At 36.0% G+C, this 15932-nt stretch overlaps 1 long non-coding RNA gene across 1 annotated transcript in view; it reads right to left on the reverse strand.

Annotated features, from left to right (window-relative positions):
* LOC137216938 (uncharacterized) overlaps positions 1-15932 on the reverse strand; it is a 167781-nt gene that overhangs the window by 82764 nt on the left and 69085 nt on the right. The window contains exon 2 of the long non-coding RNA XR_010939897.1: positions 15108-15199. This is a non-coding gene — a long non-coding RNA (uncharacterized lncRNA). The remainder of the gene's footprint in view (positions 1-15107; positions 15200-15932) is intronic.

The following is a 15932-nucleotide window of genomic DNA, read 5'->3' on the forward strand; positions in this document are numbered from 1 at the left end:
ATTGCAGGTTGAGAAGTTCTCTCTTGGAATTAAAGATGGTAGAAATTCCTGTTCTGCCATTATGCTGATGTTACTCAAGGACTTGGAAGTTTAAAGTTAAGTCTTGGTAATGGTGCTTCTTGAGTAGAAAAATATTGTCTTTTAAGGTTATAAATGACCCTCTGGTAGATATCAGAATAAAAGCCTATGAGCTCCTTTGCTCAGGACTCCATGTATCTAATAGATTATTGCATTTTTCATCACTTTGGGGTTGTCCTCCAAAAGAACTGAAAGGAGACATTCAGAAGCTGCCCTATTTCAGATATCTCCTATGCCTATCCTATCCTTCTATCATTTTTATCTTAATAAAACTTATGAGTAGAAACAATAGATGTCCATAAACTTCATTTTGGCCATTCCTCAAACCTGCTCTGGTCTTCTTTAACCAGAGCCTAAGGTATCATTACATGGAAAATGCTGGAGCTGCTAAGAATGTAGTGACAGTAATCTTAAAATCTTATAGCAAACTTCTATGATATATTATATCCAAAAAGCAATCACTAAACAGCATCATAGAATGAGATCTTATTAAATTATGGCTATATATTTAGACAGATATATAGGAAAAATAAGTAGAAAAATCTATGCCAGCTTGTTCACAGGTCTCATCTCCAGAAGTGAAATTATGTTTATTTCCCCTCTTTGTAGTTTTATACATTTGCTACACTTAGAACAATTAGTATTTATTACTTTGATAATCAGAAAAAATGCTGTTTCACAAATACAATTAAATAATAAACAATGAGTACTTAAAGTTAATTTATTTCCTATAGTAATTCTTAATTAGCCCACTTTTTTTAGCAATATGCTTGAAAAATCTCACTGGACCTGATGAGAATAATAAAATCCTGTGGGGGAGGAGAAGAACTGATTCATTTCTATTTTTAATAATGGTATCATGGATAATTTCTAATTTCTGATTATGAAACTAACATGAGTTGAATTTATCTAGGTATACCATTCATGTATGAGTTTCAATACATAAAATTAAAGTTCTCATTTTAAACACATGAATAATTCAGATTAAAATAATTCAGGACAGTTCGTTTAAATCCTTAAGATTAAGCCTCTTAATTTAAATGAAGAAAATATATTATTTCCATTAAAATATTGTCTACTTGGAAAATGCAGCATAGTTCCTACAATGGGAAAAATAATAGACTGATGACCTGGATCTGCTAAATATCTCACTGTGAATTGGACAAGTCAGATTTATCTCTATATCCTACATGTGAATATGACCAGAAGTTTACATAGATAATACACGTTTCTACAGAACAGCCTTCTAAAATACATCACCATTTCAAAGTTTATTCCCTGAGCAGGACATATTTTCCTTATGTATGCAATGAGGAAGTTGGAAAAAATGACCTATGACTACTCTTTAACAGGGCAACTATCACCCTACACACCACACACCAGCTCCATGAAGGAAACCGCATGAACATAAAGTTACCCCTGTCTTATACAGGTTTCAAAATACTTACTTAAGAACATACTTATCCCCGTGAAGGAATGCCCTTCACCAATCTGATCCAATGACCATATTGAAATGTCCCTGCAATTTTAAAGCAGACTGGTCTTACCCACTGGAATAGCTCCTGCTCCACAGAGACTGCAATTCCCTTTAAATAATTCCTGTAAAGAATCTCCTGCCATTTGCAATCACACCAACACTTGAAAGGGTTCCTCAGGCACCATATCCTTAAGGGGACTTCTATACATCTAGATGTACTAATTCACATCATCCTCTTATATTTTAGTTTTATAGGAAAATGTATACAGAAGCCTCATTTGCAAGTAAAGGATTACATTCTGTTGTTTATGAGAAGTGTCTAAAGGCTGTTCCATTTACCACTTTACACAATGTTATCAAAATATGCTATGTTCAGTGTTGATTTCTGCAAAGCAAAACTAACTGAAATCCACAAAAATACAGTTCAAGTAACTTAAATTGCATTAAAATTCCTTTTTACATCTAGGTGAACAGCATCATCATTAATTCTATAATTGTGACACTAATAAAATGAACTTTTTCCCATTTAAATTGTTCCCCAGAACAAGAGGCCAATGCTTCTGAGTATATTTTATTAATTATTTCAAAAATTAAATTAGAATGTCTAACATTGCATCTCACAGTCATATTATCATTTAGTGAATCCATTATGATTAATATCACCACTATGACTATCAGGGGAACTAATAAATGACTATTTCTTTAGCATTTTACCAATGAAATCTAAAATGTACAGTCTTATCCCTTTTGCATGTGAGTTTTCTCTTTAGCTCATTCCAATAAATGAAGTCTTTCATCTGTGTGTCACTGTTTGACACACAGTCTCATTTGGGTAATATATTTCTATTTCTTTATCACACAACTCTTACTACCTCATTATGTCTTAAACTATATCATCAAATGTAATCAACTTATTAAGAGAGTTAAATGTTATTATAATGGTAAATAGTTATTGTACTATTGGATGCTTTTCTAATGGTTAAGTAAAACATTTCTTGATTGCTAAACATTAATTAGAGTAGGCATATAAATTCTCTTAGCCTAATAATTTCAAAGTTCCTATAATGATGTGCCCCTTCTTGCTTAAGTCTGAGGAGGACAACAGTGATGATAGCTTTGAGGGTAGGGATACCAGTTCTAAGATGTCAGGGCTTTTGGAACCCTTCCTCAGCTTCCCACAGAAACTGCTGTCGTGTGGGGCCTGGAGCCTGGGCCATGACACTCGGTTTAAGTGTGTATTGAATGCTGCTTCACTGAGAAGAAAGCCTGCACAAGGCTGAGGTTCCTCCCCCATAGACGTCCTACCCATCTATCAAGGACTTGGATGTATAATACTACTGCAGGTGACTGAATGATTAGAACTGGTAATTTAATCTATGACATTTGCTACATATCAAGTGCTACATATCACTGAAGATACAGCAGTGCTCAGAACAAACAAACTCACTCTACTTCTGGATTTTAAATTGCAGTGATGGGGGGGGGGGGGTGGGCATAAAAACGATGAGCACAATCACAAGTGAATTTATAAAATGTTATACAATGCTAAGAATGTTAATGGTAGGATCTCAGTGGTGGCTAGATGGGTGTTCATTCTAAATTCCTTTCAGTTATGCTGTATGTTTGAAAATGATCACAGTGAAATGTTAGAAAAAGTAAAGCCAGTTAAGGAGTTTACAGAGTGGTATGTATCCGTGATATTTTGGATAGGGCAGTCAGTGAAGCATTTATGAGGAGCTTACATTTGAGCAGAGACCTGCCTCATATAATGGATGAGTCCAAATAGAAATCTGGGGGAAAAGCTCTCCAGAAGGATGGAACAGCACATTGACAGGGCCTTAAGATCAGAAATGACTTGCTGTGTTCTAGGAGCCGCAAGAAAGCCAACAGGACTTAGAAGAGTAGTAGTGGATGACCTCAGTGTTAGGTAGCAACCTGATCACACAGGGCCTTGTGGCCATGGCTAAAGACTTTGCACTTTATTTAAAGTATCATGGGTAGTATTACAATATTTTCATATAAACAGATAGTGAGCATGTGTGAACATTTTATAAACTTCATTAATAAGGGAAAAAATTAGAAAGAAGAGCTGGTTCAAAGATTGATGAATAAGGATTTATATAGACAGACAGAAAAGAAATGCATAAGTAAGCCTGCTAAGTTAGTATATGGTTATATATCTTTCTACAGGAAAGTAAAATCATAAGTTTTGTGGTTAACTTTTCCAGTGGGCTTTCCAGTAAACTTATCATTTTCTACAGGTTAACCTTGAACCTTTCAGAGCTCTAAATTGATTTCGTCATTAATAGCTGCTGATGATTATTAACCAAATAAACTCTGACAAGAAGGATACACTCAGATGAAAATGTGTGTCAAATGAGAATGAAGCGAGCCTCTTAGAACATGCTTTAGCATGATACTGACATATCAAACAATTAACATTTTGTGATTTTCCAACTTTGGAATAAAACTTTCATTCACAAAAGACACTGGAGGAAGTGGAATGCTGATATTACATGACTTCCATTTAAAAGGATTTCCCTTTATGTTGTGTGGAGAAGAGACTGCAAAATGCAACGATCAAAGTAGGATGACCACTTAGAAGCAAGCCCATTACATCTTCTGATGAGAGTCAATGGGGACTTGGACTAAGACAGCGTCAGTGCAGATGGAAAAAATTACAGGAATTCATAATATAATCTCGTTGTTGAGTTTTCAGGAATTGCTGATATGAGCTTTTATCAACATATGCCCTTTTAAGACTATGACCATTATTAGTGGCTTCCAAGGTTTATCAACGTGGGGAAGGAGGCCAGCTCTGAAGTACCTCCCTTCCCTGATTTGTTCAGAATCTTTACTGGTAATTTATCTCCCTCTTTATGTGATATCAAAATCAGCACCCAATTTTATCTATTACATAGTTGAAGCTCTCAGAGGTAATGAAAAGTAATGTCTTTTCCCACCCAATAATGTTGAGAAACAGGCCTTAATCATATCACTCCAACAATTCTCTCTTCAACAGCATCACATTTCCTTCTCTTCTGGATCAATATCATCAGATACAAATATACGACTTAAAACATCTTCACTAAAAACTTTTCTTGGCTCCTCTTCCTTGTTCAGCTTCATGCCCATTTCTAGGAGGACAGCAAAACTCCTAGAGAAATTTGTCTGTACTCTCTTTCTATTTCTTCTTAAACCAAAATAAAGCTTATACTCCTACCACTCCAATAAAACTGTTCTTGTCAAGGTCACAGATAAATAAATTGAATTAAATTGAATCGAAACCACTATTTATTTTCGAGGCCTCATCTCATGTAGTTTCTTCTTCATGTAGTTTCCATAATATCACACACAGATTTTTTCCTACGTCTCTGACCACTCCTTTTTGGTCTCCTTTTCAGTTCTTCTTTATGTCCCAGACTTCTAAAAGGTAGAGTGTGTCCCAGTGCCCTTGAAGAATTTACCTACACTCATATCTTTGCTGTTCTTCTTGTCTCTTGGCTTAAGTGTCATCTATATGCTGACTGCAAGATTTACGTCTCAAATCTAGTTCCCTCCCCTGAACTTGATTTTTTTTAATTTATTTATTTTATTTTTGGCTGCATTGGGTCTTTGTTGCCACGTGCAGGCTTTCTCTAGTTGCGGTGAGCAGGGACTACTCTTTGTTGCAGTGGCTTCTCATTGCAGAGCATGGGCTCTAGGAGCACGGCCTTCAGTAGTTGTAGCACACGGGCTCAGTAGTTGTGGCTCACGGGCTCTAGAGTACAGGCTCGGTAGTTGTGGTGCACAGGCTTAGTTGTTCTGCGGCATGTGGGATCTTCCCAGACCAGGGCTCGAACCCATGTCCCCTGCCTTGGCAGGCAGATTCTTAACCACTGCACCCCCAGGGAAGTCCTGAACTTTAGACTTATATACCCAAAACTTAGTTGACAGCACAACTGGAATGTCTAATAGTGAGAATAAATAATAGTAATGATAGTAATAACAATAATAAAAACTAATGCTTATATGGTGTTTATTATTTTCTAGACCTCATTTTAAGCACTTTTTCTTATATTAACTTACTTAATCTTTAAAACAACCCTATGAAGTATGTGGTAATATCATCCCCATTCTAAGAAGAGAAAATAGGGACACAGACATATCAAGCAATTTTTTCTAGATAACATGGTTGCTGAATGGTGGAAACAGAATTTAAATTCAGATAGTTTGGCTCCAGAATTTGTGCTCTTAACCATATACCATCACTGCCAGTAATTAATAGACATCTCAAACTTATCATGTACCAAACTGAGTTCCTGTTCCCCATCACCTCCATCACCAAATTTGTTCTTCCAGAGTTTTCTCCATGTCAAGAAATGGTAACTCCAGTTGCTGAAGGCAAAAATATTGGCGTCATCCTTAATTCCCCAACATATCATGCAACCCACAACTGGTACATCAGTAAATCCTATTGTATCTAACTTCAAAATATATCCAGAATCTGACACCTTCTCCACAATCTCCACTGCTACTATGTTAATCCGAAACATCATTATCTTTCACCTGGAACACTATAATAGTGTCCTCATTGGGCCCCTTGCTTCCATATTTGCCTCCCCTGCTTCAAACTCTGCAGTGGACTCCCATCTCACAGTAAAAGCTAGAGTTCTTATAATGGTCTATAAGGTTCTGCATGAGCTTCCCCATGTCTTTTTTTTTTTTTTTTTTTTTGCGGTACGCGGGACTCTCACTGTTCTGGCCTCTCCCGTTGCGGAGCACAGGCTCTGGACGCGCAGGCTCAGCGGCCATGGCTCACGGGCCCAGCCGCTCCGCAGCATGTGGGATCTTCCCGGACCGGGGCACGAACACGTGTCCCCTGCATTGGCAGGTGGACTCTCAACCACTGTGCCACCAGGGAAGCCCCTCCCCTATGTCTTTTGACTTCACCTCATACTACTCCTGTTCACTCATTCTGATCCACCCATACTGGCCTCCTAGCTCTTCCTAGAAAATATCAGGCTTCCTCCTGCTTCAGGGCCGCTATAATTGCTGTTCCATCTGCCTAGGATGCTCTTCTTCAGATATCTGCATGGTTCACTCCTTCACTTCCTTTAGACCTCTACTCAAATGTCACTTTCTTAGTGAGGTTTCCTTGGCCACCATATCTAACTTAAACCATACCCACCTACTACACAATCCTTCCTACATGCCTATATCCTCTTATTAGAATGTAGCTTCTATGAGATTAGAAATTTCTGTTTATTTTCTTTGCTGCTATAAGCTCAATGTCTAGAATAGTACTTGTACATTGTTGGCACTCAATAAATATTTATTGAAAAAAATAAATGAATTAAGCCCAATAACTAATTTTAACAGTGGGATACCAGCACAAAAACAGATAAGGTAGGTTTTCCCTTGGTTAAGTGGTAACTGGTACATCTAAGAGATCTCCTTTCCCCAGATTCTTCTGATTTCAGCCTCATAAGTTGCATTGCTATACACACTCACTAACCTGGGACGAAATTCATGAGGCAGATTGACGTCTCCTACAGGCTAGATTTGACCTACACAGAGCTAACTGGAATATCAAGCACAGATATTCAAAAGTTTTGCCAAACTTTGTTAATAGTGACTTTCCCAGGCAATATTCCTGTAGATCCTAAACTGGAATATCAGAGGCGTCAAATACTTGTCAGTGAGCTGCTTGTACTCTGCTGTCATCTTTTTAAACTCACAGTTGACCGGTAGATAAGGCACACTAAGGAAGAAGTTTCTTTCTTCCACAGTCTCTAAACATGTGAATTGTAAAGAGATTAACTGGAGGGAAAAACTCTCATTAAACCTCAATCATTAACATTGAGTACTGATAAAAAAAAAAAAAAGGAACTAAAAAATCCATTCTTTCGATCTCTTAATTCTAAGAAGAGATTTCCAGCAGAAACCCTTTCTGGCACTTGAGCTGAATGTTTAGGGGAATTTTAATTGAACTCCCTCAAAGACAGAGCTTCTATGTAAAGTATGAATAGTCTTTGCACACATCTTCATAAGTCTCTTGCTTAATAGTACTTATCTTAATGGAGGCATTCAATGCATTCAAATATTACATTCACCTCCAACATCAGTGAAATTCAGTTAAACTTTTAAAATAAATATATGTCATAGAGCACCTAGTTTAGGTAGCAGCTGGCATGAAAGAAAATCTGTTGCAGTTTTAAGACGAGTGCCTCTAAGCATTTTATAGAAATCTCTTTATTAAGGCACTCCATTGCCCTACTATTTGAGCTGGCATTTTGGTCTTACCTTCAGGACGCAGAACTGACCCCAAAACCACTTCATGATTATCAGACAGTGGCTTCTGTAAAACAGTAAATGAGGTATTTTTTTCTCTGCTCCAGAGTTATTAGCCTTATATGGCTCAAGTACAGCAGTAACTGCTGATCCAGCTAGTAAAGTATGAAGGGAAATGAAGCCTGTGGTCTCTGGGAGATTCTGATTCTTCCATTACCTGCCATTAGCAAAAGTAAGTTTTATTAAGCCTAGATTTGTTTAGTCAATTGGAGACTAATGGTGGGCTATAGCGTTGCTTCTAAGCAGTGCTTAGACTAGTTATTGATTTCAAAGTAAGTGGTGAGAACCAAGAGAAAATTGTACTCCATTAACTTTTATCTCTCTTTCTACATGACCTTGGGTAGACTGGACATACTTTTTAGGCATATATAGATTTTCAATATTCTAACACAAGAGGTCCTAACCCAAACACAAAAGAACAAAATGAGGCCCAGAGATCTTAATTGACATACCCAGTTAGTAGATACACAGCTGTGATAGAACCTAGATCTCTAGACTCCAGCCTAGTCTTCTTTCTAGTAGTCAATTTACTAAAAATGTATTGAACACCAGTGATGTACCAGGCATTGTGTTAGACATGTAGAGGAATACAAAAATGACCATCATGTTTCCTGCCTTCTAGATGTTTCTAAAAGCAAAATGTGTCCCAATCATACAATCTTACTCAGAGATTACATTAAATATCCAGGTTGAACGTTATACAAAGAAGAGAGGCTGAGTTTCTATCAAAATGCTTCTAGGAGTTCAAATTCAAAGCTTCCTACCCCAGCTCCCACATAGAAATGAATGAGTTTTTATTTTTAAAAAAATGACATAACTGGATTTAAAATAAATAAATAAATCTGTGTACCACAAATGGAACAGAAATATAGAGTGGGTATATTAGCTTCCTAGGGCTGCCATAACAAAGTATGACAAACTGGCTGGCTTAAAACAATAGGTGTTCATTTCCTCACAGCTCTGGAGGTTAGAAGTCAAGATCAAGAGCTTGGCAGAGTGCTTCCTTCTAAAGGCCTCTCTTCTGGGCTTGTTAATAGCCATCATCTTCCTGTCTTCACATGGTCTTCCCTAGGTGCCTGTATCTTTCCTTTTCTGTTTACAAGAATGCCAGGCATAATGGATTAAGCCCCAACCATATTACCTCATTTTACCTTAATTACCTCTTTTAAAGGCAATATCTCCACATACAGTCATGTTCCGAGGTACTGGGGGTTAGGACTTCAACATATGAATTTACAGAAAACACAATTCAGATCCGTAACAATGGGTAAGTGGGGCTGACACCACAGAACAGGAAGTAGAGAGAGACTCATTTGACTTCCCTGAGGTAAAAAGAAACACCCTACAGATCAGAACTATCTCATTACATGAAGCTGGATCTGATTAGGTCTCTTGCTCCAAGAAAGGAGGATATAAAAAACTATACCTGGTACCCAACAAAGAGCACAGGTTCTGTTTGTACTGAAAGGAATAATTAAGTCTTAGACAATAACAAGGGACACAGGAGGTGGGGATTTAATCATTTGTTGAACATTCTAAGATCTTTGTCTTGCATTGTAGGAGGCTAGGGATACGGAATAACTTTGGAATTTGGTAGAAAAATTATATAAGTTAAAAATTTAAAGATAACTACCAGAAATATAGATGTATAAGCTATAGTTTCTAAAGCAGAACAAAAATAAAAGTAAAGAAAAAAAGCTTTATCCTTCAACATAAATCAAGAAAGTTGGAAAAGTCAAATAAAATGTATGATAAGCAGAAAACATAAAATAAAAAGATGTAAATAATTCCAAATATACAATATAATGATAATGAATTTTGATTAAATTCATCTATTTGATAAGAAAGATAATTATATTAGAATCTAAAAATCCAGCTATTTACTGCTTATGAGAAATGCACTTAAAAGCAAAACAGGAAACGAGAAAGACTGAAATAATTAGCGATATAAAAAGATATGCCAGGAAAATACTAACCAAATCAGGCTGGTATACCAATGTTAATACCAGAATATATTGAATTTAAAGTATAAAACATTGATAAATATAAGTAAGTACACGTCAACATGATAAAAATCATAATCCACCTAAATTGAACTTGTAGGAACTGGACAATGTAGCCTGAAAATATATGAAGCAAAATTTGATGAAAACACAAAAAGAAATCAATAGGGTCGATTTTTAAAATAATTTTCTCTTCAAAACTGAAAAATACAAAAATCAAATGACAAAAATCATTTGAACAATTCCATTATTATGCTTGATTGAATTTGTGTGTGTGTTTGTGTGTGTGTGTAAAAAGAGACAGAGAGGGGAAGAGAGAAAGGGGGAAGAAGGAGAGAGAATTTTTACCTGCACACAATGAACATTTACGAAAATTAACTATGTACTAGGTCAGGGGTCTGTAAACTTTTTCTGCAAAGAGCTGCCAGATATCTAGTAAATATTGAAGGCTTTGTGAGTTTTAAGGTCTCTTTCACAAGTGTTCAACAAGGAGGGCCGTTTTGAGAAGGCAGACTCATTACCAGGTGGCAGGCTCATTGACTATGGTCCTAGAAACAGCTTTGTCCCACTATGGACTTGGCTACAGCCTCATCTGGCCTTGATCCTGCCACCAGTACCATCTGCCAAGGGATCTAGGAGGAATCATGTATGTCTTTGCCACAAGTAACAGGCCTCCTGAACTCATTTCAAAAGCAGATCCTGAAATGGCCCTGTAAGTTGGCACCAGCCCCTCTCAGCCATAGTTGGGAGCAGTTCTGTCAACCCAGGTACCTGGAAGGATACATGTTCCCCTATGCTCCAAAAGATAAATTCACCAAACTTAGTATGACTGCAAATCCTGAAGTAGCCCTATGATTTGGCTCCAGGCCAGCTCTGGTGCAATCCAGGGGAAATCTCATCTGCCCAGGAACCCAGCAGGATGCACAACAGCCCATGGCCCCAAAGAGAGTCCTAAAGACCTCAGTCTCCATTGAAAACTCTGAAGAAGCCCTGTATTGGCAGGAGGCATCACATTTACTGATTTTAAACTATATTGCAAAGCCACAGAAATCAAAACAATATGGCACTGGCATAAAAACAGACACATAGACCAAAGACACAGACTAGAAACCCCAGAAATAAACCCATACATATACAATCATATATAGTCAACTAATTGCCATTGACAAGGATACCAAGAATATACAATGGGGAGAGGATAGTTCTTCAATACGTGGTACTGGCTGTGAAGACTGAATATCCATATGCATAAGAATGAAACTGAACCCTTGTCCTACACCATAGACAAAAATCAACTTAAAATGGATTATGTAAGACCTGAAACCATAAAACTCCCAGGAAAAAAATAGGGAAAAACCTCTTTGGCATGGGTCTTGGCAACGATTTTTTAAATATGACATCAAAAGCACAGGCAACAAAAACAAAAATAAATAAGTGGGACTACATGAAACTAAAAAGTCTCTGTGCAGCAAAGGAAACAACCAGTAAAATAAAGGGCAACCTATGGAATGGGAGAAAATATTTGCAAACCATATATATGATAAGAAGTTAATATCCAGAAAATATCAGGAACTCATACAACTCAATAGCAAAAATAATACTATTACTACCACTAATAATAATAAACAATATTTTTAAATGATGAAGAGGCTAAATAGAAAATTTTCAAAAGAAAACATACAAATGGCCAACAGGTACATGAAAACATGCTCAAAATCATTAATCATCAGGGAAATGCAAATGAAAACAAGGAGATATTACCTCACACCTGTTAGAATGGCTATTATCAAAAAGACAAGACATAACAAGTATTGCCCAAGGGTATGGAGAAAAAGGATCCCTTGTACATTGTTGGTGTGAATGTAAGTTTGTATAGCCATATGAAAAACAGTATGGAGGGTCCTCAAAAAATTAAAAATAGAACAGCAATCCCACTTATGGGTATATACCCAAAGGAAATGAAACCAGTATGTCAAAGAGATATTTGCACCCCCATATGTATTGCAGCATTATTCACAATAGCCAAGATATGGAAACAACCTAAATGTCCATCAAGGGATGAATGGATAATAAAAACTATATATATATTTATATGTTATATTTGTCTATATAAATAAATATAGATAATATTTTTATTTTTTACAGAATTTATTTTATATTTTTATTGAATGAAAGATTTTTAAATTATATGGAGCACTACAATTTTCAAAAGTTTCACACATATGATTTCATATACTCCCATAATAACCCTTTTTCTATCCCCTACCCCTCTATTGCCCCTCCCACCTTCCCTCTTCCCACAGGTAACCACTAGTTTGTTCTCTGAGAGTCTGCTTCTTTTTTTTGTTTTATTCACTAGTTTGTTGTAGTTTTTAGATTCTACATATAAGTGATATCATACAGTATTTGTCTTTCTCTGTCTGACTTATTTCACTTAGTATAATGCACTCCAATTCCATCCATGTTACAGCAAATGGCAAAATTTCATAATTTTTTATGGCTGAGTAGTATTCCGTGTGTGTGTGTGTGTGTGTGTGTGTGTGTGTGTACACATACCACAGCTTCTCCATTCATCTGCTGATGGACACTTAGATTATTTTCATGTCTTGGCAATTGTAAATAATGTTGCTATGAAAACTGGGGTGTATGTATCTTGTACCTGATAACCATTCAGCCACAAGACAGAAATGAGCTCAAGTGGAAAAGAGAAGAATTAACCAGACAAATTCATCCAAGATCATCCAAACCCTAAGTGATGTGTATTAACAAAGGTTTAATTTTTATACCATTATTTTACGAGGTAGCTTGTTGCACAGCATCACTGTGTCAATAGACAACTGACACAGAAATTGGTATCAAAGTGATATATTGGCACTATTTATAAAACTTACAATAAGGGGCTGTCAGTGAAAACAGCAGAGTTATAAACTCTGAAAATTATCTCCTCCATAAAAGCAACAAAAATGCTGACAACATTATCAAAATCAATGTTTTCACTACTATGTAATTTAACCAAAGGCTCGTAGCAATTGAGAGTATTTATTGAGAAAAAAACAACTAAATCAGGGAATTAACAGTTAGCTTTTTGCATTATAACTTTCTGTATTCACACCACCTCTGCTTCAACTCCATGATATTCATGAAAAATAGCAGTCCACAATCACAATGAAAATGAGTGTCCTAGCAGTCACTGGAGAGAACAGAACAGAATTAGAGATCTGTTATGGACTGAAGGAATTAAAACTTGTACACTAGAAAATATCTACCTATCACAAAAGAAAGCAGTAACGGGAGAATAAAAGAACAGAAATGAAATTACATACAGAAAACAAACAGCAGTTATGGCAGACTAAATCCTAACTTATCAGTGATTGTGTTAAATGTAAATAGATTAAACACACCAATTAAAAGGCAGAAGTTTGGAAGAAATAATTTTCAAAAACCCATAATTGAATCACTTACTGTCCTCAAAAGACACGTATTAAATCCAAAGAAACAAAGTTGAGTTGAATGTAGAAGTGAAAATATACACAATGTAAAAAATGACTAAAAAAGAGCTGGAATATATATACTAATGTCAGACAAAATAGACTCTAGAGAAAAATTGTTACTGAAGATAAAAATGGACATTTTATAATGATATAAGGGTCAATCCATGAAGAAGACATAAGGATTAAAATATATATGCACCAAAAGAAAGCCTGATAATAGATAAAGCAAAAACTGACAGAATTGGAGAAATAGACAACACAACAACAGTAGTTAGATATCAATGTCCTTTATAAATGCTGTCCCCCAAATCCTCAACAAAATGCTAGCAAACCAAGTATATAAAATGATTATATACTATGACCAAGTGGGATTCATCCCAGGAAGGAAAAGGTAGCTAAACATATGAAAAATCAAAGAATAAAGTAAAAAAATATATATCATCTCAATAAGGCAGAAAAAAAACATTTGGTAAAGCTAAACACCCCTTCCTAATAAAAATATTCAACAAACTAGGGATAGAAGGGAGCTTCCTCAACACGATTAAAGGCATCTATGAAATCTCACAGCTAACTTCAATCATATTTACTGACAAAATCCTGAAAAATGTCCCCCTAAGATTAGAAACAAAGCAAGGATGTTTGCTCTTTCCACTTCTATTCAACATTGTAATAGAAGTTCTAAGCAGGATAAATAGGCAAGAAAAAGAAATTAAAAGCATCCAGATTTTCTAAAAGAATTAAAATTTTCTCTATTTGCATATAGATTGTGCATACAGAAAATTCTAAGAAGCCTGGAAAGAAACTATTATAGCTATTAAGTTCAGCAAGGTTTCAGGGTATAAGATCAATGCACAAAAATCAGTTGTACTGGTATACATCAGCAGTGAGCAACCTAAAATGAAAATAAGAAAACAATTCTATATACAATAGCATCAAAAAGATAAAACACTTAGGAATAAATTTAACAAAAGTCTAAGACTTATACACTGAAAACTACAAAATATGTTGAAATAAATTACACACCTAAATAAACGGAAATAAATCCTGTGTTCATGGATTCAAAAAGTAATCATTAAGATGGCAATACTTCAAAAATTGATCTATAGATTCATTGCAACCCCTATCAAAATTTCAGCTATCTTTTTAGCAGAAATTGATAAGCTGATCCTAAAATTCTTATGGAAAGGCAAAGAAGCAAGAAAAAGGAAAAGAAAGTTGGAAGGGACACTTTCCTATTTCAAAACTTACTCTAAAGCTACAGTAATCAAGACTGTGTGTTATTGTCATAAATATAGTCATATAGATCAATGGAATAAAATTGAGAGTCCAGAAATAAACCTATACCAATTTATGGTCAATTGATTTTCAAGAAGAGTGGCAAGTTAATTCAATGAAAAGAGCATAGTCTCTTCAATAAATGTTTTGAGACAACAGGATATCCCATGCAAATTTATTAATTTGGACCAGCTTACCAAACAGCTTACAGAAAAAAAAAGACTCACACACACACACACACACCTCTGAATATTAAGGAAAAGCCCTATTATCCTTGACTACTTCCCCTGCACCTTTTCCATCCAGATAGCCCACAAATATTTGGCCCAGGAAAACCTTTCTTCAAAGATGTGCTCAAAAACCACCAGGCCCAAATCTATAAAATGGATACTATGAGAAATAAAAAGGAATGGAACAGAGAAAAATTAATATCACATGAAGAATACTCACTGTTAAAGGTTGTCCCAGAGGCAATTCACCAACTTCTATGTTCCATATTGGCTTCTGAGGTTATTCGGACCAACTCCTCCAATGAAACAATTCTGGACGGAGGGAACATGAATAGCATTAAAAACTGGTAGGCTAGCTGAGCCTCCGTAGCTCTGGGGTTAGAACAGTGGTCTCGTAATAACTGGTAGGCTGGGAAGGAACTATCAGCCTCATATGAAGAGAGACTGTAAAGGAGGCCCAGAGCCTGCCTAAGCAAAAGAATTTAATAGCAGACTCTCTCCAGATGGATTTGAGATCTCATAGGACTATATCTTCATAGTAAGGGTAAAACAAGAGTAAACCCATTCCCATCTCCAATCTCAAGGAACTTCAGCAAAGGTTGTCTTGGTACTGAGCAGAGCAAGGAGTGAAACAGCAAGAATATGTATCCCTGATAAATCATAGCTGTAGTCTGGCTGTCACATATGTTTGTAGTTCAGTTCCACATTGCTTGAGTACTACAGGAAACCTCAAGATAGGAATTGGGGAGTGGGGGGCAGTTATCCCAGATTATCAGTGATCCCAGGCACACAGCAGAAGCAGGCTTCATACTAAACCTTTCACATTTGGGATTTTACTATTTGTTTCCTGAATAAGAGTGGACTTCAATTTTAATATCTTTTTCATACTTTGTGTGAGCTTGGTATCAAAGTTCTGCTAGCCTCATAAAATAAACTTAGGATGTTTCCTCTTTTTTATTTTTTAGAATTCTTCATATAAATTGGAATGCTCTATTTGGAAAAAAATGCAGGTCTAGTGTTTTATCTGTTAGACCAGTTTTAATTA

The sequence above is a fragment of the Pseudorca crassidens genome, chromosome X (genome assembly GCF_039906515.1).
Source record: "Pseudorca crassidens isolate mPseCra1 chromosome X, mPseCra1.hap1, whole genome shotgun sequence".
In the NCBI taxonomy this organism is placed as follows: Eukaryota; Metazoa; Chordata; class Mammalia; order Artiodactyla; family Delphinidae; genus Pseudorca; species Pseudorca crassidens.